Source organism: Polypterus senegalus, chromosome 1 (assembly GCF_016835505.1).
Source record: "Polypterus senegalus isolate Bchr_013 chromosome 1, ASM1683550v1, whole genome shotgun sequence".
Taxonomy (NCBI): domain Eukaryota; kingdom Metazoa; phylum Chordata; class Cladistia; order Polypteriformes; family Polypteridae; genus Polypterus; species Polypterus senegalus.
Genome location: NC_053154.1, coordinates 183410466 through 183437916, shown reverse-complemented (window position 1 = coordinate 183437916; position 27451 = coordinate 183410466). Strand labels below are relative to the sequence as shown.

The window sequence follows — 27451 nt, the reverse complement described above, 5'->3', positions numbered from 1 at the left end:
AACTACCCACATTAAAGGAATGAAGTCTACTAAGAAAAAGTCTGTTCTACCCTTTTTTATATACATAGTTCCTTGGTGTTACAAAATATATGTAACATATTGGATATACTGTAGTACTTGTGTCGTGACTCATAGGTACACTGTGCACTTGTCTCAGTTTAATATTTTTAAACAGTACGGTAGTTTGAGTTACACAACAGCTACCTGCATTTCCTAGTCATTACGGTTTGCATTCTGTGCATACTGTATTAAAATGTCAGCAATGCTTTGGACAAGGTGCATAAACCCTAGGCCCATTCACTTGTGGCTTGTTGGTAAAGGCATTTTTAAACTGGAGGTGAACATGACAGCTTACTGCTCAAAATTCAGGGACAACACATCTTTCACTTACTAAGCTTGGACTTTATGAAGTTTCGGTAAAATGGCATGCACTGTATGTCTTAATGGACTTTGACATTTTTGTCATGTGCATGGTGATCTCAAAAGGCTGCACTGCTATACAGATTTAAGAGTACAGTAATCCCTCGCTATATCGCGCTTCGACTTTCGTGGCTTCACTCTATCGCGGATTTTAAATGTAAGCACATCTAAATATATATCATGGATTTTTCGCTGGTTCGCTGCTTTCTGCGGACAATGGGTCTTTTAATTTAGGTTACATGCTTCCTCAGTTTGATTGCCCAGTTGATTTCATACAAGGGACGCTATTGGCGGATGGCTTAGAAGCTACCCAATCACAGCATGTATTACATATTAACTAAAATTCTTCAATGATAAAAGATATGCTTCCCACGCGGTGCTTGTTTGCTTCTCTCTATCTTTCTCACTCTCTCTGCCTGACAGAGGGGGTATGAGCAGAGGGGCTGTTTGCACAGAGGACACGGAGGCTCCTCTACAAAATGCCGCTTTATCGCGGTGCTTCTGTATACTTAAAAGCACGTATTGATTTTTTGATTTTTTGCTTTTCTTAGCGAGCACTCTCTCTGACATTCTATGCTCCTGACGGCGCTCAATTGAAGATGAGATATGTTTGCATTCTTTTATTTGTGAGAAAGAACTGTCATCTCTGTCTTGTCATGGAGCACAGTTTAAACGTTTGGCTAAAGGGTGTTATTTCATGTCTAGAGGGCTCTAATAATGTTAACAGGGTGGGAGAGTTTATTAGAGCTTAAAATATATAAAAATAGCCATACAAACATATGGTTTCTACTTCGCGGATTTTCACCTATCGCGTCGGGTCTGGAACGCAACCCCCGCGATCGAGGAGGGATTACTGTATAGGCTGACACCTAGCTATGAAATTATTAAAATTTCAGTTTTGTTAAAGTCCTCCTATAACAAGGTGTTGTTTATGTCCTTCAACACACTGTCATTTCTGACTGCTTCTCCAAAATGTGCAGAAGGCATAAATACATGCCGAGCATGACCAGGGCATCACCTTTACTATAGACATAACTATTTCATAATGCGAGTAATACTTAATATTTTTGACTAACATTTTTAGCATCTGTGAAATTTCTTTAATCTGAAATCTCTTAGATTTTCTTAGAGTGTCATTTTGGTCCATTTTTGGAGAATGGATTGAATGAGCAATAACAATAGAAAAACCAAGAACATTCTAAATAAGAGTAAGCCTCTAAGAATATTCTTACTTTGTCATTTGCATATCAATTTGTTTATTCATTTTCTAAACCACTTGCCTGGTGAGTTCTATGAATGGCAACAAGCTGAGCGGGAATCCAGAATTCTGTTCCACAAATGGCAGTGTTTTAGCAATGAAACTTTGAGGAAAAAAATATATGGAGCTGCTGCTAAAGCTAATCTCTCATAAAAGTAAGGATATACAGTATATATGCATGCTTCATTTATAGTTTAAATGCTTGTACAGTATTATGATTTGAAGAAGGGATTGCCTGACTGTAGTGATTTTTTTATGTTTCTGTAAGTGCACCTATGTAAACGTTTACATTTAATACCTTCATTGCAGCATCACATGTGAGACAGAGAATAGTGCTGAATGAGAAAAGAGTTCATCCTGTAGCCCACTCTCCTACACATCCACACAGAACCACTTAAAGTCTGCAATATACCTACCACACATGTCTCTGGAATGTGAAAGTAAACCTAGAGGGCATAGGGTAAAACCCATTTACTACTAAAACAGTTAATATTTAAATCCAGTTTCCTAAGGCAGACAAATTAACCCCCTAAACTTCTATCCTGTTGAGAATGCTAGTAGTCTCTTTTAAATAATAAGGGGGCTTCACTCGCCAACCCTCGTGTTTGGTTTTCCAGATACACACTTTTAAGATTTTTTTTCTTTGAATTGTTGCTATTTCATTAGTTTCACTTTTATTTCAGAACTTTGGTAAAAACTATGTTTGGAATCTTTCGGTCCCAACATGCTGAATCTTTTAAATGAGGTCCGTGAGACATGTGTTTAATGACTTTGTACCATAACTCAGGATGGGAATTCTCTGTTTGGAATTTCAGCACAGACAAAATGATCTACATCATCAGCAGTTAATATTTTTTTTTTGCAAAGTAACCAAAAAATGCATGTGAGGTAAACCCCGTTTTTGAAATTCTCTGACTTAAACTTCAAAACCTTACAATATTTACATACTTCTGACATATCACCTATATCCATATATTCGATCTCAATTTGCCTTTTCATTATTTCTCCGAGTAATAATTTCTCATTGTTTGCGCTAATGCGATGTTTGCTTTCTTTGTTTTGACACTTTTTGTTTTTTTTCTGCTTTCATATTCTGTATCTTGCTCTGCATGTGTTTCGCGCCTACGTTTTTTTTTTTTTTTTTGAGTCTTTTGAATTTCACGGTTTTCATTATCTCTAACCTGCTCTGCATGTGTTTGGCCCCCTTGTTTTTTAACCTCTTTATGGCGTTTTACTTTGTTTTCTACTCTTTATCTTCTATTTCTGACCTCGCTTTGTCCTGCTTTTTTTTCAATAACACTTGGTCCGTGGTGATTATTTTCCCTTTTTTTGAGTAATAATTTCCATTTGTTTATGCTACTGCGATCTTTGCTTTCTTTTTTTTTTGATACTTTCTAATTTTCCTGCTTTCATATTCTTTAACTTTCTCTGCATTTCTATCACGACATATTTTTTTTTTTTTTGAGTCTTTCGAATTTCACTGCTTTCATAATCTCTAACCTGCTCTGCATGTGTATTGCAACAATGTTTTTGAACATCTTTCTAAAATTCTACTTTGTCTTTTACTTTTTGTCTTTTACTTCTGAGCCCGATTGGACCTGCTTTTTTTTCAATTCCACTTGTTTCCGGGCTGATTACCTTAGTTTGTGAATTTTCACCTAGATTATTTTTTTTCTTTTTTGCATTTTTTCTCTCCTACACTTTTGAGTCTCTTTTCTCCGCGCTGCTTTTTCTTCTTTGCTTGGTCGCCAACATTTCATCTATAACATATTGTCCTTATACGCTTTATATGCTCTGAGAGCCCTGGATCTGTGTGTGCTCAAAGCCTTGATCTGCCCGTAGTCTTATTTGATATTGGTTGTAAATAGGGCATGACTTGCAAGAATCTCATTTTTAAGGTCCCTGCGGGATGCTCCGTGGCCAATCTCTTTCGTCTTGCGGGTCTTTTAAGTGTCTCGTCTCCCTAGTCTATCTCTCCCAGAATTTTTTTTTATAATACAGAGATATCATAAATGGTGTAAAAGAGACCCTAGGTGACGCCTAAGAAACTGCATTCATCAGGAAATAGTCTGAAGCAGGCAACAGCAAAATGCCTGAAGACGGTGAATGCCTTGATCATGTCTTTAAGCAGAACACCATTGAAGGAAGGAAACACAGTTATAAGCCAGTGGACTGACTATAAATCATGTACTTTGTTGTTGACCTTTTAAGGAGTCCACAGGCAGCATGAGTACATAATAAGTAAAACAGTACAACGGCAGCTGCTCATTGAATTAAAATCTAATGACTGATTGGACACTAAATTAACATGACTTATGAGTTTTTCTTTCTTTATACTTTATTATAAATTTTTTGTTACACGCTATTGCAACACTTGGTCACCTGCACAATCACAGTATCAGTCATTCTTGCAGCTTATGCTGCATTTGCAAGCTGTGGTACAGTCAACTTTTCATGCGTGTTGCTCATGTGTCTTCTTGCATTACCTGGAGCATCACAGCTCCAGGAAGGATCATGAAAGAGATGGGGAAAACCCAGGAAAGATCAAAATATGTTTCTTTTGAATATGAAACTTAAAAGTAGAAAATATAGTGGCGGTAAACCGCTTTAAGTAGTAGGAAGATTTTCTTATTAGGGTTTTGGTTTTCTGTAATTAGACTCGTTCTGTAAAGTGGTAGGTATTTTGGTGTTATTTAATTAGAAATGGGGGTGATGAAGGGATTTCCTTTACCTTAGCAAAGCAGGAAAACCTTTGTAGCTATAAGCTTAATGTATACAGTAGACCCCCGTGAAGTCGCAGTTCAGGGCTCATGGACTCAGTCATTCGCGGATTTTTCCTTAGCGGCTAACTATTAATTGTTAGCTGAAAGCGCAAAATTCTCCGCAATTTTTTATGGCTTTTTTCGTGGCAATACTGTGCTGTAGAGAGAACAGGAAGCAACCACTGAGGAAAACACGGTTTGGGATGGTGAAAGTAGCCAATCCAAGAGCGTTGTTCATTTCTCCTTGCTGCTGATTGATTGCTGCCCTGTGACGCGTCTCCAGGTGAGTGGGTTTACCACCGCTGAGGGAGTCGTGGTTTGGGATGGTGAAAGTAACCAATCCGAGAGTGTTATTAATTTCTTCTTGCTGCTGATTGATTGCTGCCCTGTGACGCGACTCCAGCTGAGTGTCCTCGTGTTTTCCATTTTGTTATTGTATTCATTTTGTTATTCTTAAACACACAAGATGTTGCAGAATTGCCCTGCATATTCTAAGGCTTCTGGCACTGAGCCTGAGTGCCAGAAGAAATTTAAAACACTCCAGGAGAAGGTTGAACTACTGGATTTGCGATTCAGATTCAGATTTCAGTCAACAATTACCCCTAAACTTTTTACCTCCGTCTTGACTTTTAATCCTAATGTATCCAGTTTATTTCTAATAGCCTCATTGTATCCATTATTGCTAATCACTAAGATTTCAGTTTTCTCTTTTTTTAATTTGAGAAAGTTACTATTCATCCAAACTCGCAAACTATAGAAATAGGCATTTAAGAGGGATTTTTTAACCACATCCAAAAGTTGCGGTTTTTCACAATTCACGGGTGCTCTGGAAACGTAACCCTGGCGAATTGTGATGGTTACTGTATATTTACTTTTTGCACCCAGTGTGCTCAGTAGGTAGTGCCATGACCAATGTTGGTCCGCCAGTTACTGTTTCATTCTACTTTGTCAGATTTTGCAGTGTTACAGCAGCTAGCCCTTCCTTTTCCACTGATTAGTCCTTGATTCCAGGGAAATCTTTGTATTGACCTGATAAGCATTGTAAACCATTTCCTTGTGCATAAAGGAGTGTTTCATTGTTTCAAATAAAATTTGTAAAGTTGCATTTGCAACAAAGCTCGAGTAATTTTGTGACAATAAGCTTGATGTGTTTGGTTAGATGCAACAGTTCTATACCATACCAAAAGGGGGTGTCAGCAACTGCTGCTTATACTGACTGGTACCTAATGACAGACTTAACAGGGAAGTGATTGAATTTAGAAACTAAAGGGTTGATTTGAGAGAAAAAAAGGAAAAAATAACTGCTGCTTTATATGGTAACTCGACACAGTTAAATGACCAATTTGTTTCTGTATATTGCTGTATTAAAATGATGGAGAATAAACAGCTGCCGCTCCTCCCTGTTAACAACACTTTTCGCAAAATTTGCTTTAATTCTACACTTTCTCATGCTTGTTTTATTTATTTTATTGTACGTATAGTTCGTGGATACAGCCGACTTGAATTGCATGGATTTGGCTTAATATTTACACATTTTATGGACTCTACTTTGACTGGGAACAGCTGAGTCTGTGGAGCGCGGGACTAGACCTCCGAACATTTCTTTGTACCTGGCATATATGACCTCGGGATGATCTGTCTCCGTGATCATATTCGCTGTACTGATCTGCTCCCGATTCATTTTACAGTACACTACGACTGGGATCTGATCTGACACTCATACTAACCTGGATTATGGCTCCGGGGCGATCACGCATGGAATTAACAAGCGTTACTATTTGTGGCTATGTATTGGAACCTCCAAATCCTGCTAGCTCCTCCTGCTATGCTTTCTGCTGCTTTGCTATCGCCGTTCACCTCATCTACTCTACCACACCCGCCTGTCCTAATGGTTCCGCTATGCTGTGCTGCTTCTCCACTGCTGTTCAGATAAGTACTGCCAAGTATCATGCTAAAATACTCTGATGACAAACTCCTTCTTATTAGTCAAGAGCAAATGGTCTGATTGGAACATCCTAAAAGACACCGGTATTTTGCAGCGCCCGAAATATATACATCGAGGGTCAGGTCGAGACAACCGGCAGCATTTGCTCAGGAATAAGCCTTCCTTCTCATGGCCCTGGAAATACAAGTATCAGTGTGCCAAATTTACACTGTGTGGAAATAAACCCTGATCACGGCTCTGGGCAAAAAGAAGCTTCATTAACTAATATTGCACTGTTTAACTCGAGATCTCTTAATGGCAAAGCATTGGTGCTGTCAGAACTCATCACTGACACCAATCTTGATATACTGTGTTTAACAGCGACTTGGCAAAAAACCAAACGAATTGACGCGTCTCACGGAGATGACTCCACCTGGTTTCACTTTCCATACAGAACCTCGCAGCTCTTGACAAGGAGGTGGGCTAGCGGTAATTATCAGAGCAGACTTAAATATCAAACGAATCCCAATTGACTGTCCACTGTCTTTTGAGTGCCTGGCTCTTAAACTAATAACGGAAACAGGTCCTGTCTCACTCTTTGTTCTTTATCGTCCCCCAAAAGACAATGCATCCTTTTTATCTGATCTGATTGAACTTTTAACCCACCTAAGCTCTTACTCTCAGAGAATTATCCTTCTTGGTGATTTCAACATCCATATTGACACTACTACATCTAAACTGAGAAATTAATTCCTATCCTTACTGGACTGTTTTGACTTGACACAACATGTTGATTTTCCCACCCACTCTGGTGGTCATTTATTGGATCTGATCAGCACTTCTGGACTATCTGTTGCCAATATTTACAGCACTGATTTGGGACTCTCTGACCATAAAGCAGTATTTTTCATTGTCTCACTGCCTTTACCTCCTCTTAACTGTAAACTACAAATTTCTTACAGAAACCTTAAAAATATCTGTCCCTCTATCCGTTCTGGATCCATTTCTGATCTTTTACTGTCTTCACCTATTCCGTCAACACTTGATAGTCTTGTTGACCACTATAACTCAGCCCTTCATTCAGCATTAGATAAAACAGCTCCTTTAAAACATAAGGAGGTTTCCTTTAAACGTTCAGCTCCTTGGTATAACTCAGAATTGCGATCTATGAAAGCAGCTGGCCGACGCCTTGAGAGAATGTCACGTAAGACAGGCCTCACCGTGCACATCCAGGCGTTCTCTGACCACCAAAGAGCTTACAGAGAAGCACTAACTGCTGATAAGAACACCCACTATGGCAGAATAATAGAAAGTGGCCACAATAACCCAAGGGTTTTGTTTTCTGTAGTTAATAAACTACTCGAACCTGCATCTGGCCCAACTACCTCTTCTACTGAAGTCTGTGAGGATTTCCTCCACTTTTTCCATAACAAAATTAAAGATCTAAATAATTCGACTAACATAAATACATCAAGCAGTTCTCTGCTTTGTAAGATGAGACCGACTACTTGTGTACTGGACCCCATCCCCAGCACACTACTTAAATCCTGCCTTCATGCCATAATCCCGACTGCTACAACAATAATAAACTCATCCCTTGACACTGGCTCTGTGCCGCTCACTTTTAAAATCGCTTCTGTAACCCCAAAGTTAAAAAAGTCTGGTCTTGATGCTGACAATCTTAATCATTTCCGGCTTGTTTCCCACTTACCTTTCCTGTCAAAAGCTCTTAAGCGTGTTGTAGCTTCCCAGCTCACCAATTACTTAACGTCTAATAACTTGATGGAACCCTTTCAGTCTGGTTTCAGGGTGCAGCACAGCTGTGAAACTGCTCTGCTACGGGTAACCAATGATTTGCTTATGGCAGCAGACTCTTGACAAACCAGCATATTAATTCTATTAGACCTCAGGGCTATGACATTCTACTGTACAGAATGGAGGACATGCTGGGTATCTCTGGCACTGCCCTCCAGTGGTTCAAGTCCTATCTGACTGATAGGCAAGAGTTTGTTAGTCTTGGCAACAGCAGATCCAGCTTGGCGCCAGTCACACAAGGAGTTCCTCAGGGCTCTGTCCTAGGCCCTCTTCTCTTTTGTATTTATATGCTTCCCCTTGGCCTTATTATTCGTAACTATGGACTGGGCTATCATTTTTATGAAGATGATACTCAACTCTACTTCAGTGTTGAAAGTGGAACTTCATTAGAGCTTTCTCAGCTCACAACCTGCCTTAGTGAAATTAAAACAAAACCTCGATGGAGCAGAACTCTTTTAAAATTAAACTGCAACAAAACTGAACTCCTGCAAATTGGGACTAAAATGCAACTTAATAAAATGATCTCCTTCCCAGTCAATCTTGGTGGTGATCTCATCAGACCTGCCTCTACTGCAAAGAATTTTGGTGTCATTTTTGATTCCTCCCTTTCTTACTCTGCCCACATAAATCACATTAAGAAACTTTCTTACTTTCACCTCTGTAACATATCCCGTGTTCGCTCCTTCCTCTCCTTTTCTAATGCTGAGAAACTTGTCCATGCTTTTATCACATACCGCATAGATTATTGTAACTCGCTGTTGACAGGTGCCCCATCTAATCTTATAACACTGCTCCAGCTTATTCAACACTCGGCTGCAAGAGTCCTTACTCGAACCAGCAGCAGCAGCGAGCACATCACACCCATCCTGCTCCGTCTTCACTGGCTCCCTGTGCCTTACAGAATTGAATATAAAATCCTACTAATAACCAACAAAGCCTTAAATAACCTTGCGCCAAACTACATCAGTGACCTTCTCCTTCACTATGTGCCTGCGCGCCCACTAAGGTCCTCCGATTCTGGCAATCTTGTTGTGCCCCACACTAATCTACACTCCATGGGTGACAGGGCCTTCAGCTGTATAGCGCCCAGACTCTGGAATGACCTACCGAAATTAATCAGATCAGCCAACTCCATGAATTCTTTTAAAAAATAACTCAAAACTCATTAGTTCAGGAAGGTTTTTAGCTCTACTTGACTTCTTTCCCCTTCTCTCAGTTTACCTCTCTGTCAAGATGCTCATGTAACCTGTGTGTGTGTGCTAGACCATCAATTCTGTTGTCTGTTAGGCTTTCTCTGAATTTACTGTCTTCTTCTTTATTTATTTATTTCGTTTGTACAATGCTATACGCTGTATACCCTGCTGTTCTTTCTTATATTCTGTAAGTGCCTTGAGCATGGGAAAGGCGCTATATAAATAAAATTAAATAAAATGTATTATTATTATTAACTTCAAGCATATATTCAGGCTGTTCCTATATTGCAAGGTTTGCTTTATGTTAGCTTGCCAAAATAATCTTAGGCATAGCCTCTTATATTTAAGGGCATCTGCTCTTAATTAACCTAATCGCCTCAATGTCTTTGTGAAGACAGCATAATGTAGTGTGCAGTGATACAAAAATTAAATCAATAATGCAGTTAACTAATTTGGTCAACTAACCCCAAACAAAATAGAAAAAATGTGAATATTTTTTAATGTTGAAAACTATATAAAAAGTGGATACAGAGAAATGAATGTGCAAACACTATTTAATGATACTGCACATCTGGAAGAAATATTTATGAAAAATAGATGTAAATTTAAGCATAGAAAACTGTAAATCCCAAAGACAGCCTGAGTAAATTTGGTCAAAGTGATATTGTCAGCCTGTGCAGGACTTCCTATCTTCAAATCATCACATAGGGGGTTAGACTTTTTGAGAAACTGAAGTCCAGATTGTTTGCTGTTGCAACGTTACAGTGCAGACCATGAATCTGTAATTAGTTGCTCAGGTTTTGATACTGATCGTTCATTGTCTCCATCTTGACATTAACCAGAACTTTAAGGTTTGTTTCATTCCTGCACTTTAATTTTATACTTATTAGTTTTACAGCTTCTAAACCAGACCACTGTCACCGTTGTAGAGCCAGAAATATTTTCCACATTTAGGGTGAAAGCTACAGATTTTTCCTTAATGGGTCTTCCTACCAAATTAATAAGCAGACTGCACAACACTGTTTCTGAGATATCCATCCAATTCAGTTTAATTCAGTTAAGTTTATTTTTGTATAGTAATCTATTGGAGTACTGTAAGAAGTTCACAGGTAAATTATATTGCAAACTTTTTTACAAATTACCAATCACATAATGAGTAAATATAAAGTCACAGATTTACTTGGATAGACTGGAAAGCAAAGTAGTTTGAAATTGAGCAACATAAGTGGAGCCTGACAGGTAGAACATCAACATCTTCAAACAGTCTTTGTTGCTACAGGGACATAGCCAAGTGTCATGTCTGACTTGAGATCTTGGTTCCTCAAATGTGTCAAGTTAGCTTGGTTTGAAGAAAAGGTCTAAAGGGAGCATGGCTTGTTCTGTTCCAACAGTTTGTCATATAAATGGCACAAGAGTGAATCAGCCACATATATCAACTGATCTTGTTATCTTGCCAAATCATGCCAAAATTTTGTTTGGAAGAATTAGTCCAGTTAATGATTGATTTTTATTTATGTCCCTTCTCTTTTATTTATGGGTTTAATCAAAATTGTCCAGCACAATGAATTTCAAGTTAAGTTACTAAATAGTGGAAGGTATTTATCCAAACCAGTTATAAAATCCTAACCAAATTTATGTACTATATATTACATGGTGTGAATGTAGTGTGTTTTTTTCATCTTGATTTTTATGATTGTCATATCATCATGATTTTCCTTCCTTTTTTCATGTGTTCTTATTGTTTAGGTTATTTTGTAATGTGTATGTTAGGGGTCTGATACAGGGGGAGCTGCAGAGTTTTAGTGTTCAATGTTGTTGGCATGAGTGTGTAATCCACTTGATCTTCATTGTCTGTATCAGGGTACAATTAAGGGAGAAGCTCCACACAAAAATATTACAAAAGTGAGTTAAGGTTTTAAAGCTGTGTTATTAGCAAAATATGTATCTTTCTGATTTTATAACAAATGTAAATCTGACACTGTACTTTAAGTTTCATCTAATTAAACAAGCAGGTAAAATGAGGACCCTAGGACAGAACTTGGGAATCCCTGTTTCAAGATATTCTTGGCATTTAGAATGATTTAATGCCTGATTTTTAGCTCTAGTGTTATATCTTAGTTTGCTTGTGGCTGTTTACACTTCAAAGCAGATTTTTCTGAACTCTCATTGGGGCTAATATATGCAGTACAAGGAATAATTTTTGTGTGACTAAATACAACCTAAATCTATATATAATACAGTAAGGGAAATAAGTATTGAATGCGTCAACATTTTTTCAGTACATTTCCATTGAGGCTATTCACATAAATTTCTCACCAAACAAGTGCACAAGTATAAAGAATTCACAACATTAAATGCCATAAATAAAGGTATGTGTAATAAAGTGAAATGACATAGGGAAAAGGTATTTAACACACTAATTTAATACTTAGTAGAGAAGCCTCTGTGTGTAATGACAACTTCAAGATGCTTCCTGTAGGTTATTAATAGAATTTTATATTCAATCCTGTAAGACACAGAGCCAGTGAAGGCAAAGCAGGATGGGTGTGATGTGCTCAATGTTGCTGGTTCGTGTAAGGACTCTTGCAGCAGAGTTTTGAATCAAGTGGAGCATTGATATAAGATTAGAAGGGGCACCTGCCAGCAGCGAGTTACAATAATCGATGCGTAATGTGATAAAAGCATGGACAAGTTTCTCAGCATTAGAAAAGGAGAGGAATGAACGAACACGGGATATGTTACGGAGATGAAAGTAAGAAAGTTTCTTAATGTGATTTATGTGGGCGGAATAAGAAAGGGAGGAATCAAAAATGACACCAAGATTGCTTGCATCAGAAGAAGGTCTGATGAGATCACCGTCAAGAGTGTCTGAAAAGGAGTGACTGTTAGTGGAAGCTTAGTTACATACATTACATGGCTTACTATCTGGTTTTGTTTTTGTCTGAAAAAATCAAGCATAATGAAAAGTAGATACTGAATATAAACAATTTTATAATCTATACTAATAAAAGGCAAAGCCCTCACTCACTCATTCACTCATCACTAATTCTCCAACTTCCCGTGTTGGTAGAAGGCTGAAATTTGGCAGGCTTATTCCTTACAGCTTACTTACAAAAGTTAAGCAGGTTTCATTTCGAAATTCTACACTTAATGTTCATTAACGGTCGACAATGTCCACCATGTTGAACTTTCTTATTTATGACCCCCGTCTTCACGAAATTTGGTAGGTGGCTTCCCTGCACTAACTGAAACCGATGTATGTACTTATTTTGATGGTATGACGCCACTGTCGGCCGCCATATTGAATTTTCCAACGTCACTATTTCTCCAACTTCCCGTGTAGGTAGAAGGCTGAAATTTGGCAGGCTCATTCCTTACAACTTACTTACAAAAGTTAAGCAGGATTCATTTTGAAATTCTACATGTGACGGTCATAACGGTCAACAACGTCCGCCATGTTGAACTTTCTTATTCATGGCCCCATCTTTACGATATTTTGTAGGCGGCTTCCCTGCGCTAAGCAAAACCAATGTACGTACTTATTTCAGTGGTATGATGCCACTGTCGGCAGCCATATTGAACTTTCCAGTGGTCTTTGTTACTTATGGGCCCATCATCAAGAAATTTGGTATGCGGGTTCCCAACGCTAACTGAATCCTACTTACGTACATATATACGTCCATAGCCTGCAGCTCGATCACTGTGTGAGGCGCCGTTGGGTCCCCCATCCCAACGCCTCCCACGTTGTTGGCTGCCTGCCTATATAAGGCCGTCCGTCGCTCCAGTCTCTACATTCCCTTCCTTGCTTCGCCATGGGATTCACGTCTCCCTGCTGATAACTGCATACTTTTTATTTAATCCACAGCTTCTCCGCTGTTTTATTGTTCATTTGTTACGATTATAGTTATTGTGTAGGTATTTTAGACTTACTTTACATTATTCATGTACCCATTTCCTTTATCATTCCAACCGTACCCCCATTAACATGTCTATCGATCAAAGAACTGTCGCTTACCGAGTGGTTTCCATGCCCAGTGATGGCACCTACCTTTTCCATTCTCTTTGTTACATATTGCACGGCCATATCAGGCTCACTCTTGATATTCGGAGGAACATTGTGTCTTATGTATTGAATGACTGGGACAGGTTCAAAGTGTGGACTGATGACGGTACAGGAGATAATTATACTACACAGGAGCACTATAAGAATGAAATGCTTAAGCCCTTCACCTATGCATCTGCATGTGAGTTGATGGCTGCCACTGAATTGTTCAGTTGTCGCTTTCAAGTGTACTGAAATGGGCAAATATTTTACACCTTTCGACAACTGCCAATGCCTCTTAAACATATTAGACTGACAGGAGACGATTTCAGTAGTGGACACTTTGATGTTTATGAATGGTTAAACTCTCAAAAGCTGGATGAATTTATTGATGAAACCGGTTGTATACTTACAACGCTTGATAGATGCCGAATGTCTCTTCAACACAAGTCCTACAAATACTATCGTAATTGAAGCAAACCATTAAAACTCAAACCGATTATGACAGCAGCAATCCAAGCTGTGAGATTTGAAACAAGATTACTGTTCACATTGCCAATTGTACGTTGCATGCTCAAGAGTAAGCTCAGCGCACAGCTTGGTCATATTACAACCGGAGGGCCGAACTCACAATGTGGTATAGAGATCCTTAACAAATAATTATTGGTATAGTTTCCCTCAGTTTAAAAAGGTTTAATTTTCTTCTTAATAAAAATTTTAAGGCAGTACTTCGCCGCTGTGAAGCACGGGTACTTTGCTAGTTTTTAAAATATTGTCTGTGTCATTTGTTCTGAACAAAAAATGTGCGCTGACTGTTGACATGTGTCATCTTTTACTTTTCTTGCCCAGAAAGGGCCAGTTTGTAATGAAATTTAGGTGAATTTTAAGGTTTGCGGTATTTTTACTTTAAATGTCTACAGTACACAGCATATCCTGCTCCAAACCAATATACGTACAATTAATACCTTTGATATTGCATTAAAAAAATCACCTATTATTTGGCTGGGTTATTTTCTACCAGCTATATTGATCTCTGATTCCATCTCAGGCACATACAGTTTATAGAAATTTTGCCACCTGCAGGCCTGAAAAGATCTCAAAACTCAGAAAATAGATTCTACTGTGTTCTGACAGGTGTGATCATGAAAATCATGGGGGCTTAGGAAGAACAGGGCTCTTAGGCTTGAATCAGTGTGCAGACTCCACCTAGCTGTATTGAGGGAAACAAAGAAAACAAAAAAGCATATAGTATCAGGGTTAGAGGCAGTGAGACTTGAATAGCCCATGCGTAGGAGGAGAAAACCCATGATGAGCAGAGCAAGAGTAAATAATAGTAGTATGTATGGGCAATAAATGACAGAGACGGCATCTGAGATTAGGAACAATATATGCATTATATAAACCTGTTTATCCAGAGCAGGATCGCAGGAAACCTGGAGCCTAACCCAGCAGGTTTGGATGCAAAGCAGGAAAAATCCTTGGTATGCAACATGTATGATAAGGGTGATGGTAAGATCAAAAAGAATATGATATTTCAATGATCTATTTTGAAAGAGAGAAACTGAAAAAAATGGGACAAATATTTTAAAACATAATTCTGATACTGGATTATTTTCACAATATCAGATATTTTGAACTGTGAAAATAAACTAAAAAAAGATAAATTAATAAATATATAATAAATACAAAAACACATTAGTAGGTTTAGTTTTTCACCAGTTGGCAGACTTTCTTCACCTACCTATCTGTAGTTCAGTAGAGACATTGCCAGCTCACGAATTTTACGAGGTTTGCATTGCTTCGTTGTTAAATGACTTTTTAAAAGGAAAGTGATTGGTTACTAACAATATGCTGATCTTGTATGATGACCGTCAGTATCTCGATCAGTATCGTTTTATTTTCAAAAAGGATTTCCCTGTGCGATGTGGCAGGTGAATTATTTTAAACAAAACACAGGCACCTGAAAAATATACTGAAACGTTTTTCACTTGTGATTTTTCTGTCCTTATGATAATGGTTTTGTTGACGTGCACAATCCAGCTTTGGATGTTTGAATTACAACTTGATATACAACAGTCACAAAGAAGGGTAGCATGTAAATGCCTATTTATTTCATACTCTTCACTCGCCTGTTTTTAATTTGCTCTGTCATAGCAAAAGCTGTGTGAACATCCGTCCTCCTTCACCAGCCACCGTTCACTTGGTGAATATATGCGGGGGTGGCTTGTGGTGGATGACTTTCTGTTTTAGAGTTTAAAGTTACAGGAGTCAAAGAATAAAGGCAAGAATACTTATTCTAAAACAAAAACTAAAAATATTTTTAGTAAATTGTTTTATTTAAGGTGGCTATACAAATATGTTGCATTTGGATCAAGTTTGAGGCACTGTGATGGTATGTAGAGGTAGAGAGTCATAATACTACATGTTTTGTTTGTTAACAGCAGGTTAATAAAGAGCTCTACATTCTGCAAAAAAGTTAAGATGCTTAATTAGATTTAAATTTAAAAAGAAAATTCTAAATTTTTGCATGTTTTCATCAAATGAAGTCTTTCTTTTGTTGTTGTCGCAAGTGAGGTACCATCACAAAAAAAAATAAATAAATAAAACCACATTGTCATAGACTACTACCACCACTTCTAGACATACAACAATGTACTGCATTGTGGGTTGAATGTTGCTAGGCTATGCAAAGTGTTACAGTCAGACTATACTACTATAGGAATTTATGTGGGGATTTCTGAAGGCTTGCAAAATGTGCTTTTCTCTCTTTTTCTCAGTGTTTCCTATGGGACCACGGGCTGGGCCAGTGGGCCACTCAGAGGTTGCTTCTGGGGCACACGTTGCCTGCAGGCCATCATTTGAGTAGGCCAGTTATAGAGTATGGTGGTAGCCTCCTTAGCGTTACATTTTTTCCTCAAAAAACATGAAAAAAGCATTGCATGTTTTGCCTTGAAAAATGATATTTTTATTAAATCTCATCTTTTTACTATATAACATGCAAAACACTAAACGTACAAAGTCAAAAGAGTAGAAAGCATAATAATGATACAATTAATAATAATAAAGAATGATAATAATATGAACAGCATACTGCATATGTGTGAGTGACGTGAGTTTCACTTTTGGTTTCACTGTCCATTTCAATTTCTCTGCCAGAAGACAGTCATCACTGCTGTTGACAGGTGTTTCTTATGAGAAGTCATTGGCTAGGAAGAGGCATGTCTACACCGTTGCCCAGGTAACACTTGGGCCTTAACACAAAGACATGTTGCCCGAGTAACTCTCTGCACTAACACTGTTGGCACTTTCACAGCCTGAATAATCCTCGGGTCTAATGCTTTTAGCACTGTTTTCACAGCCCAAGTGATGCTCGGGTCTAATGCTAAGGAGGTTAAGTGTGGTTTACCACTTTGCAAATAATTTCTTTATAATTTCTTTATTTTGCTGCAGGCTGTTCCTGGAAAAAGGAAAAACACAGTTCAAACACAGACTCTATTTCTATCTGGCATTTTAAACTTTGAGATCTCTAGCTCATTTCTTACATAATTTCATTTTTATCTTTGTATTATATCTATACCCTTTGGGGTACGAGCAGCTGTTGCTGCTGGTGCCAGAATCCATTGAGGAAGAAAAATTAAAAATTTTATTTGTACAAAATCTTAATTTATCTATCTGTTCCTAAATAATTAAATGGGCAAGCTATTTCGTATTGGTGCAATACGCTGCTTGTTAAAACGGATGACTTCCGCTCTTACATGCACTTAGTGCTGCGTGGGTATTATGAACTATCGTATATGTTCAAGTTCTATTTAAATTTTAAATATAAGTAATTTTTATTTAGTTGACAGAAATGTCTTTGGTAGGAATGTAAGTTAAATTTAGTCATCATTGCATAAATTTTACTTACCATAGAAATGTAAAGACTAAATTCAACTTACATTCCTACCAAAGATATTTCTGTCGACTAAATAAAACGTACTTTTATCCAAATAGAACTTGAAAAGATATATTTTTTCGAATCCGATCACGCATTTTAGATCGACTTGACGCGCACTACATCGAGCCTGTGTGCTATTGTGCTCTCGCTTGCCTGCCTCAATAAGTCACCGTCGCTTCGCTCTTACTTTTTTACCGTTCATTTAATTATGGCTAGTCACGGAAAAATTTGAAAATGGAAGGAGGATTACACTGAGTATGGCTTTACCAAAACAATTATTAATGGCGAATAAAGTATCCATTATTCATAAAGCTTCAATTGGTGATCTGTTTTTCTGCGTTAACCTCATATTTTTTCATACTTCTTCTCAAAGCAAGGGGGTGCGAAATCGGTCACGTCCGTCACAGGGGGTACGAGGGTAAATTAAATCAGGAAGTGCAGATATAGATGTTTGTGTTTGTGTATATATATATGTGTATGTATATATATATATATATATATATATATATATATATATATATATATAATATAGTTTTACTGTCAAATATATGCTGTCAAATAATGCCACGAGTGCGCGACAAGTGTTTTGCCCAAATTCTGGGCTAATCAGGCGTACATGCTTACTGCACTCGGGAATCAAACCTCGGGCGTCAGCATCAGAGGTGAAGCCTCTTACGTTGCGCCACAGCGTGTGGTTCGTTTATTTGACAGTATGTAGATTGGGGTAATTACATTCAAGGCATTCGTAGTCTGAATCACAATCTTACTGTATGGGTGGTTACCTATCAGGTAACGCTTGTGGTTGGTCAGCAAGTCGGCTAACCCCACAACGTGTGGTTCATTTATTTCACAGTATGTAGATCGGGGTGTGTATATATATGTATTCACAGTCAGTTCACGTGAGCCACTCGGAGTATGTGCATCGAAGGTTCTCAGCTGTGGTTGCGCTATCTCATGCGATGTCCACGGCTTTAATTAATGTTAGCTAAGACCCTGGCACTTAAAAGTTTCTATCGCAGTTTTGCTGAGTTTGTGCCAACCACCACCCTGACCATCTCATCTTCGTTTCCATAAGCACAGTCCTTTGCGGCAGAGTGTTTCTATTGAATTGCCGCTGACGGATGGCCTTATATGGGCAGGCACTCAATTACGTGGGAGGCGTGATGATAAGAGCTGCAGGCTATGGCCGGTATATATGTACATAATTAGGTTCCAGTTATGACTGATACACGTAGAATTTCAAAATTAAACCTGCCTAACTTTTGTAAGTAAGCTGTAAGGAATGAGCCTGCCAAATTTCAGCCTTCTACCTACACGGGAAGTTGGAGAATTAGTGATCAGTGAGTCAGTCAGTAAGTCAGTCAGTGAGGGCTGACTGATTACATAATTGATTTTGTCTGGATCTCTAGCTAGGTGAGGGACTAGTTCTGTGATTTGTGTTAAACTGTGTTGTATTTAAAGGGGCAGTAACTCCTCTGCTTTTTCTAGTAAAGCACATCTCATCGATTTGTGACATCCACACTTTTAGACATTAGCTCGGTGTTACCTTCTTTAAGCAGTATTAGGTAGAAGATGGGAATCTATCACAATGTGCACTGTCACATACAAACCATGCCAACTCACACCAGGCTAGCTTAGGGTCTGCACTCCACATAACAACTTGCTTTTCAGCAATGGAAGGAAACTCCATTCCAATGGAGAAAACCGTATTTAAATAGAGATGAGTATACTACACACACAAAAGACTTAAACCAGTAGTGAAACTGAGGTCCATATCTGTAAGCTACTGTTTACCTAACTGGATACCCTTACTGATCCTGATCTCAATCATTAGGGGTGCTAGTTTCCACAAACGTTCCTTGAACCCAGGTGATATTTTACCTATAGTGTGACAGACTTGTGCAAGATTCTTTCTTATTAGGCAATGTTATAATCATAAGTATGTATATATTATTTAGACAGTAGTTCAATTAAAGTAAAAAGATTCAATAACTCATAATTGAGTAGGAACAAAACTCACCTGCCACATTGGTCCTCCAGGTCTGATCTTGGGATACACTGTTCTAACCTATTGTCTTGTAATTATGAGTAGTTACTCTGGTTGTCTTTGAAATGTTGTATTAAAAGATTTCTGATAATAGCATAATGAATCTTTCATTAATAGTATAACATAAGTACTGCCATAATTAGAGAATATTGAAGTGAAAATCATAACCTCTAAACAAACAAACCTTACTCTTGCGTGCATGTCTGAAACGTTTCTCTTTAGCTGTTTTTGTGTGTGTGTGTTCATAAGAATTGTATATGAATGCTTTGATATCACTTAAAACTTATCACTCACTTATCACTTTTCTCCAGTGCCTCCTGATTTACTGGAATGAGAAAGCCCCCACATATGCCATTTGACTTGTTTTTTGGACTGTAATTTGTGCAGGAGATTATGATAATCAGTGTGTATCTTTAGGAAAAATGTTCAAAAGGACATAAAGTTGTGCATGCCACATCAACCTACTCCAGGGGTTCACACCTTAATGGTATACTAAGAGTCAAAATTAATGTTTTTACAAAACTTCACAGAAGTGAACATCAGTAATATAGGCATGTGGAATGTTTTTTTGAGGTTGCTGATTACAAATATAAGATTTTTGATATCTTGTTTGTTTACCAGTAGTCTTGTCCCTCTATGGGTTACTCTCAGAGGGTTAAAATTGACACATTTCAGACATCAGTATGTGGAGTATCATTTTAGACTATTTCAGAGTTGTTAATTGTGAATGTTTCTATTTTTAGTTCTTTATTATGGATCTAACCCTCTACTGAACTCTATCAGAGGGTGAGAATTTACATCTTTCTACCACAATTGAGAAAATTTGGACTTTAAACACAGATTGAAGCACACATTTTAATATTTCAAATATATAGAGATATATTAATATCTTTATTTCTTTCTAAATATCTCCAGAGTTAAGTGAAAATGTATACTGTTTTATCTTCCCAAATCCAATTGGCTAGTTGTCTCTTATGCTTCTTATAGCCCAACATGGTCCTCCTCCTTTACCTGTCCTACAGGGTATCATGTTCCTAGCAATGGCTGTGTCGCCAGCACAGTGAACAGTACAGAACATGCTTCATCTCAAGCTCTACCTTACCATCTAGGTCTAAATTAACAAGATTATAGCAATCTGGCAGTGGTCAAGAGAGCTTTAAGGGTTTTATGGTCCCCCAAGAGTTCCCATCGTCCTGCATTTGCAATACAACAAATGTGTTTCACTTCAAATGTATTGTTGGAGCTTGACCCTATATTGTGCTTTTTTGCAAACATCTTGTCCATCAGGCCACCCCATCACATTTTTAAAATTAAAATGAATGCTTAAAAAGTATAATGTGTATACTGTATATACTGTATCATGTAAATGCTAAAGAGTGTTTTTGGATTACCTTTTATAGACCGTTTGTTTATTTTTTCTTATCCAGTTTTGTGTTTTTCTTTTTTCTTCTGCTTGAACACATTATGTGAACTAGAAATTGGTGTATCTGCAGGTAGGATAATGACTTTCAGAAAACTGGTATGAAACAGCCTGACTACCACAACACCTCTCACTTACAGCATCTTCTTCGTAAGCATCAGTCAGGGCCGTTTGAAGGAATTTGGGGGCCCCAAGCAAACTGGACATGGAGGCCCCCTGCACGCACGCAAAGGAACCACAGCATAGCCATACAGTTTAAATTCACTCACACTTTATATAATTAAAAAAGGTTTACAGTGCAAATACTGCTGTTGCATATACTGTGCATAAATAAAAAAATGTTTAGAGTGCAAATACTGCTGTTGCATATAAAGTGCATAAAATTTGAACATTTTCAACAATTGAACATTTGCAAAAAACACCACTGTACAAATAAACAATCATTAATAGAAGGTAAATTGACAGTTAATTAATCTTTAGTCTTTAGCTATGCATTTACTGAATGTGCACTGTGCAGCTGTTCGTCCGACTGTACTTTATTTTATTTTATTTTTCTAAACTGTTTTAATTATTCTTATTTCTTTTTATTATTTTAATTTCTTCTATGTAAAGCACTTTGAATTGCCATTGTGTATGAAATGTGCTATATAAATAAACTTTTTACTGTTAACAAACAATGAAATTATAATTAAATGTTTACTAATTATTAGTAGTGCTGTGAGTCGACTACCAATGCTTAAAAACATGCCAAGCTAATGTTTGATGCACAGAATTTATTGTGTGGTTTTCCTAAATAGATTATCACAGTGGAATAGTTAGTATAGCATGCTATGCCACTTTAATCAAAACCTATTACAAAGCTATAGCAATGTCATGTCATTTATGTATGATACATACTGTAAACATATTTCTGCTAGCCTACCTGCTGCAAAATTGCACCATTTGTACAAGACAAGTAGAGCTATTTTATGTGTGTAATTTATCATTTACCACTGTCTTGTTTTTTCTTATCCTCCTCTTCCTTTCTCTTCTTTCTTTTTTGGCTTCCTGAAGCATAATTCCGCTTCATGACTGCCGAGGAAGTTTTGTATTTTGCCGGCAGCAGAGATCGCGTGGTTGGCTGGCTGCTGTCAGCGAGGGGGGCCCCCTTGAGGGGGATCCCGATAACAGTGTCATTGCACTTTACTGCATTCACTATCAATGGGGCGCACACAGTTTGTCGCTGCATTTTATTCTTAACCAGTCATTGTCTTGGGGCCCCAGGCCAGCTCGGGGCCCCAAGCAATTGCTTGGTTTTCCTGCCTTGTCGCGACGGGCCTGGCATCAGTATTCATTATTGCTGTCTGACAGAATACAATGTATCTGCAGTTAAGTTCCCCAGTATCATTGTTAAGTGGGCTTAAATGAAGAATTATTAGAGATTATTCAGATTTTACATATCCAGTATGGCAGCAATAAAGAACATATTCTTGTAACATCTGAAAACATAAAAACACATATCAAGGCAGATTTAACTAAACATATTCACTTACTACTGTAAGTTGTTAAGTGAAGTTATAGTTAATAAAAGATATTGCAAGCTGATAGTGAAGCGGAGGGGAGAAAAAAAAAACACTGAAAGCCTTAACCACTGTGCCTGCCTGCCTGACATGACATCTAGGTTAAGAGTGGTTATTTGAGACCATAAGAGAACATGTAAGAAAAACAGCAACTTATCTGGGTTTATTTAACAATCAAGTCTCTGGTGTGGATGTCTAATCAACAGGAGATGCTTCTTGCCAAATGGTGCTTAGCTAAAAGAGACCAGGCATAAAAAGAAAGAAAAATCATATCCTCATACAACACTTAAGAAGAGAGGTTTTCTTTTAAAATATATCATAGTCAGAAATAATTGCAATTTTAAATGAGTCTGGGGTTTGCATTTTATTTGATGTGGAAAATACTTCTATACTAAGAGAAACATAAAGGCAGCAATACATGAACAGACAGTCCATAATCTATAACTGTAAAAAATGCATTTTTTTATACATTTAATACATAAATAATAGGTGATAGAAGGGTGATACCATGTTGCAACAATCACACAGGCTTCTTTTTGCAGTTTGTATGTGTACATTTATTTATTTATTTATTACCTTTGTCAAAATTGGATTGTTACCTATGATGACTTTATGAAATGGAAACCAATGACTTTGTGAAATGGATGTATACATTTATCAAATTTAAGAGTATTTAACAGAAACAACAAAATATTTAAACTCTTGGCCTTCAGCCAAGCATGTATCTTTTACTTGTTTAAATTTTGCAAACAGAGGAAAGGCATTTAACACACATTTTCTCTTTGGATTTGATGCAAAAGACATGTTATTAAACTCTCATTGTTGTCTTGTGGGCTCCAGATGTCAGCACATTTCAGAATGAGGAGAATGCTTCTACATTAAAAATAACAAAACATAAATAAATCAGATAATATTTGATTTTGAGTTCTTAAATCCCTGGCATATAGTATTATTGTATATAAATGTAAAAAAATAATAATACAAAGTCACATTGTCTGCATTCTTATCACTTATTGAACATGGTTAGTATATTTTTGCAACATTACAGTTCTAAGTATCAAAATAATCTGCAGGGTGGTACAGATCTAATTATGCAACTCTTAATGCAATGCAGGAAAACAATACAATTTTGGGTGATTGGTGCTACTAGTCCAGTCAAGCATTTTGTGGATTTGGGACATCGTGTTTCTATGCTCTGCAGGCGGTCCAAATTCCTCCAACATCCTGCGTTGCACGTTGTTATAGGGTAATGAAAATTGCATAATTAGCTCTGGACCACCCTATAAATGCAGAATTTCATAATATTACACTTTTTTTCACTTTATACCTGCTTGATTTGATTTCCTATGTGTGTTGTAGCTAGCACCGGTATCAGATGCATCTAGAGTCCTGAGTACTAATCCTAAATCTGGTCTTTGTTTGGAGTTTGCATTTTCTCCCCATGTGAGGTTGGATTTTTCTCTTGGTAATCTGGATTTCTCCCCTGTGTTAGTTTAATTGGCAATTGAAAACTGACCAGGTGGACTGATGTTCTAAACAGGATTTCTTCCAAGACTCTAATTCAGGGGTCCTCAATCCCAGTCCTGGAGAGCCACAGTGGCTGCAGGTTTTTGTTCTGACCTGGTTGCTTAATTAGAAAGCAATTCTTGCCAATAAAACACTAACAAGCTATGAAATTAAATTAACTCTGCTATGTCAGGTCATTCTCATATCCTAGATTTTCTTTCCCTTTCTATCATGCAAATGATTTGAAGGCTAAAATGGACGAGTAATTCTCAGTCCTTCACTTTTTTCTCTTCATTTTTCTTCCAAGTATTTAATTAAACCCAATAGTCCAGATAAATACACAGAGGTGTAAATGTAAATAAGCTAAATGGAGAAATGCTGCTCTCTCTTGTCATTTGCATGTTATTGATAATAAGGAGCAATTAAAATAGCTGTTTAAGACAAAATTAAGCAATAAGGGCTCAAAATCACTAAAGTGAAGCAGAAGTGTTACTTTAGCAATAAGTGCTTTTTATTAAGCAACTGGGTTGGAGCAAAAACCTGCAGCCACTGCGGTTCTCTAGGACCGTGATTGAGGACCCCTGCCCTAATTGGATTATGCAGATTTCAGAATGCATATGTGTCTGGTAGATTTCAATGTCAAACAGCTTTTCTTCTTTTCATATTAGACATTTTTGATTAGTCATATTTTTTCTTTTTTATAATTTTTTTAAATTACCTATTAATAAATGAACTTATGAAAAATATTCATTGTATTTCAAAGTGACCCAATGAAGAGAACTGTTCTTCACTTCCAATTTTCATAGTAGTTGATGAGTGACTTTTAAAAATTATTACTTCTAATGTAGGTGTCAGCATTACATGGGACATTAGCCATCCAGTTTCTATGTTATGGGCGTTTATGTTACAGTGCATTTTTTTAGGTTGTTGTTTGAACTTATTAACTGCCTTAGGTCGACAAATTGACTGCATTTGCCACCTCATATCTCCAGCATGGTGTGTACGTTAGACTGACTGGCAACTGTAAATTGGCTCTTTATGCATGAGGTAGGACATGTGAGGCTTTGATGTTTTGTCCTAGGTGGTTATTGCCTTGTTCCTAGTGTGAACCCAAAGAGTTGAAACAAAAAAAAAAAAGAATAAATAAACTTTATAGTATTGTTTTTCTGTCGGTATACAAGATGGTATGGAACATCTATGTTGAAATATTAAATAGTTCAGAATAGGAATTTTCTGTAATATTTCAATAACATATTTTTACTTTTACATTTATTCTGCACTGCAAATGTGTGGGCAATATAATTTTTAAAGGTCTGTGTTCTGTTTCACTTCAGAAGCTTCACTACTAAGCTTGGTAAGTTATTACAAACTAAAAACAGAATTTTTTTTTATATTTATGCTGTTCTGGTAATGGAAAAAACAATTAATGTCAGATCTGTCACTTTCAGAGCCTATCTGGATTTGAGAATGATACTGATTTAGATAGTGGTTCACATTCACAATATAAGTAACGACCACCAAAAAGCAAAGGAATGGTTTGTGGGTAAAGAAATGCCTAATATAAACATGTAACATGAAAAAAGTGATGAGGAGAACTATGCTTGTGTTTTTTTTTTAATATTTCTTGGTTTTATGTGGGACAGTTTTGTTTGAGCTGTTTTATACAATAAACTCCCAATTTTGCAAAATAAGTAAATAAAAGTAATCTCTCTCTGTTGGTAAAATGTATATTAGATTAATAAAAAAATACCAAAATTGTACATCAATGTCTCTCTGTTCACTAATGTTCTTATCAGTTGCTGTAGTGCATACATTTAGCAGGAAATACACTTAGAGTCACCACTATTTTCAAACCTGCTGCTCTGCATTTAAGTAACATGATACCATTTTTTTTAATGTGAACAATAAGGGGTGACTGGATTCCACTGTTATGTTGCAAGATTAAATGTGGCCTAATTTGTTGGAATTAGGTGTAGAGGTATGCAAATCAGAGAGCTGTTGCAGCTCTTTGTATATCTCTTTTTCCTGTATGGATGTGTTAACATACAATACCACAATTTCAGTATTATAAAACTCAGTTTTAAGATTAATGCACCTTGACATGCTTATTTACTCATTTATTTACGTATTTATTTTTCAATCCTGTTTTTTCTGTTGCAATGTCACTGGCGACTGGTAGATTTCTTGGCTGCGTTCAGTGTAACAACAACAACATTTATTTATATACATGTAGCACATTTTCATACAAAAAGTAGCTCAAAGTGCTTTACATAATGAAGAATAGAAAAATAAAAGACACAGTAAGAAAATAAAATAAGTCAACATTAATTAACATAGAATAAGAGTAAGGTCCAATGGCCAGGGGGGACAGAAAAACAAAAAAACTCCAGATGGCTGGAGAAAAAATAAAATCTGTAGGGATTCCAGACCATTAGAATGCCCAGTCCCCGCTGGGCATTCTACCTAACATAAATGAAACTGTCCTCTTTGGATTTAGGGTTCTTACGGAAGGGCTCCATGATGGTGGTCACGTAGACTTCTGGCTTTTAATCCATCCATCATTGTTGGAGCATCATGATGCTTTGAGTAGGTAGTGGTGGTGGCACAGGCCACCATCATAAAGAAACCGGAAAAAGAAAGAGAAGAGAGAGTAGGGGTCAGTACGGATTTTAGAGCCACCATGAATAGTTATTATGATGAATTGAACATACAGAGTATCAGGATTAAGTTAAAGTGAAGTTATGAAAAGGCCATGTTAAAGTAATGTGTTTTCAGCAGTGTTTTAAAGTGCTCTACTGTATCAGCCTGGCGAATTCCTATTGGCAGGCTATTCCAGATTTTAGGTGCATAACAGCAGAAGGCCGCCACACCACTTCTTTTAAGTTTTGTTCTTGGAATTCTAAGGAGACACTCATTTGAGGATCTGAGGTTACGATTTGGAATATAAGGTGTCAGACATTCCGATATATAAGATGGGCGAGATTATTTAAGGCTTTATAAACCATAAGCAGAATTTTAAAGTCAATCCTGAATGACACAGGTAACCAGTGTAGTGACATCAAAACTGGAGAAATGTGCTGAAATTTTCTTTTGCTAGTTAGGATTCTAGCAGCTGCATTCTGCACTAGTTGCAAACGATTTATGTCTTTTTTGGGTAGTCCTGAGAGGAGTGGTTACAGTAATCTAGTCGACTGAAAACAAACGCGTGAACTAATTTCTCAGCATCTTTCAGTGATATAAGATGTCTAACTTTAACTATGTTTCTTAAGTGAAAAATGCTGTCCTAGTGATCTGATTAATATGCGATTTAAAATTCAGATTACAGTCAACAATTACCCCTAAGCTTTTTACCTCCGTCTTGACTTTTAATTCTAATGTATCCAGTTTATTTCTAATAGCCTCACTAAGATTTCAGTTTTCTCTTTATTTAACTTGAGAAAGTTACTATTCATCCATTCTGAGATACAAGTCAGACATTGTGTTAGTGAATCAAGAGAATCGGGGTCATCAGGTGCTATTGATAAGTACAGCTGTGTGTCATCAGCATAGCTGTGGTAGCTCACGTTGT

General features: G+C 37.2%; 1 protein-coding gene across 2 annotated transcripts in view; it reads left to right on the top strand.

Moving 5' to 3' along the window:
* hs6st1a (heparan sulfate 6-O-sulfotransferase 1a) overlaps positions 1 to 27451 on the top strand; it is a 757672-nt gene that overhangs the window by 485688 nt on the left and 244533 nt on the right. The gene's annotated exons all lie outside the window — the stretch shown is intronic.